At 37.3% G+C, this 2075-nt stretch overlaps 1 non-coding gene across 1 annotated transcript; it reads left to right on the top strand.

The window, feature by feature from the left end:
• The first annotated feature begins 258 nt into the window (after window positions 1–258).
• Window positions 259–365, top strand: LOC127116163 (small nucleolar RNA R71). The gene has a single exon (XR_007801142.1). It is a non-coding gene; the product is annotated as a small nucleolar RNA R71 (small nucleolar RNA).
• The last annotated feature ends 1710 nt before the right edge of the window (window positions 366–2075 follow it).

Below are 2075 nucleotides of genomic sequence, written 5' to 3'. Positions count from 1 at the left end.
TTAAGGGCTAATGCGTCCATTTTAGCTTGCATCATGTCTATAGAGCTTAATTCATGCACTCCTCCTTGGGCTTCCTTCTTCTCAACTGTCGCTCGTTCGACTCCCCATGATTGATGGTTTTGAGCCATATCTTCGACGAGGGCACTAGCTTCAGGATAAGGTTTGTTCATCAGCGCACCGCCTGCGGCAGCGTCGATGGTCATCTTAGTGTTATAGTGAAGTCCATTATAGAAGGTCTGAATGATTAACCAATTTTCTAGACCATGATGTGGGCATGCTCTTAACAGCTCTTTATATCTCTCCCAAGCTTCGAACAACGATTCTCCTTGGTTCTGGGTAAATCTAGTTATGTGGTTTCGAAGAACGGCGGTCTTACTTGGGGGAAAGTATCTAGCAAGGAATACTCTTCTAAGGTTATCCCAAGTCGTAATAGAATTGGGTGGAAGGGAATCTAACTATGATAGGGCTTTATCTTTGAGGGAAAAAGGGAATAATCTTAAACGGGTTGCCTCAGGAGAAGATCCATTGGTTTTAAAAGTGTCTGCTAATTGGAGGAAGATTTTTAAATGTTGGTTTGGGTTCTCAGAGTAATATAAAAGATTGTCGAATCCACAGAGACCAAGTGTCAATCTATCGTTATCTATTGTTATGGTGTTTATCTAAGGTAATCAAAATAGGGGTTCTTAGAGTGTGCAATGAAAAGTAAAGTATTAAATTAGATTCAGTTAATAAAGACAGGCTCGAATGTAATTCACATAATCAATTAATAATCCAAGTACTTGCTAATAGAACTACTTATGGGCAGTGTTTCCTACTTTGAAAATAACCAATTTAGCAGGAACTGTCGCTTTCGCGTATTCAGAACCGAGTTGTACTCCCTAATCAAACCCTCTTATTGTCACTTATAAAAAGACGCGCATTACGTTAGAGTAGTAAACCTATTTTTAAGAAATATAGTATCTTGACTAAGTTGAAAAGTATTTTAACCTGGATTTCTTAACCAAAATAGGTTCTCACGAACCAGACTCTAAACTTATAAACGCGTCCGAAAATAGTTTTAAAATCACTTTTCTTTTTAAGTTAAAAACTCCTAATGAACTAAACAAAGCGCTTTCGCTGTATTTGAAATAGTTAAAAACAACTAAGTTTAAAAAGACGTTGGACGGCTTTCGATCTTACCCTACAGAATTTAAGTGCGGGAAAACTTAAGTTGAAAGTCAAAATAGCCCTTAAGTGTTTCTACGAACAATTGCACGGATTATCGGTTCAATTACGATCCTTACATTCTAACCTTATAGGTTTAGTTAGACATGGTAAAGTAAAGGTGAATTTTAATTTAAATAAAAGCAGTGCGAGTGCGGAAAGTAAATAAAAGTAGTGCGAGTGCGAGAAATAAATAAAGTAGTGCGAGTGCGGAAAATAAATGAAAGTAGTGCGAGTGCGGAAAATAAATGAAAGTAGTGCGAGTGCGAGAAATAAATGAAATTAGTGCGAGTGTGGAAAATAAATAAAAGTAGTACGAGTGCGAGAAATAAATAAAAGTAGTGCGAGTGCGGAAAATAAATAAAAGTAGTGTGAGTGCGAGAAATAAATAAAAGTAGTGCGAGTGCGGGAAATAAATGAAAGTAGTGCGAGTGCGGGAAATAAATAAAAGTAGTGCGATTGCGAGAAATAAATAAAGTAAAGACAGTGCGGGAAAGTAAAGTAGATAAAGGTAAAGCAATAAAAACCTGCTCCAATCGGAGGGTTGAATAAAATGCGAAACGGAAATGAAAATGGCGGCAGGATTAACTTCCTTCCAAAGTGCTCCAAACTCGATTACAGACTCGATCACACAATTGTGGCAACACCCCAATGCAAAGTGATTACCACTTTTACAATACTGAATATATGCCTAATTTGCAACTAAGTTTGCTCTAAGTTTGGATGATTAAATAAATGAATTCGAGTCTCTATTTATAGGCAAGTAAAATAATAGAAAAGACAAGGATTCCCTTCAGTTTGAAATTGGGAGGCAAAAGTTTTCTTCTTGTGGTTCCCGCCACAACCCCATGGCGCCCGCCATAAGGGAAAAT

Source organism: Lathyrus oleraceus, chromosome 1 (assembly GCF_024323335.1).
Source record: "Lathyrus oleraceus cultivar Zhongwan6 chromosome 1, CAAS_Psat_ZW6_1.0, whole genome shotgun sequence".
Lineage (NCBI taxonomy): Eukaryota > Viridiplantae > Streptophyta > Magnoliopsida > Fabales > Fabaceae > Lathyrus > Lathyrus oleraceus.
The sequence above is the reverse complement of the archived record's forward strand: the minus strand, read 5'-3'. Positions and strand labels throughout refer to the sequence as shown.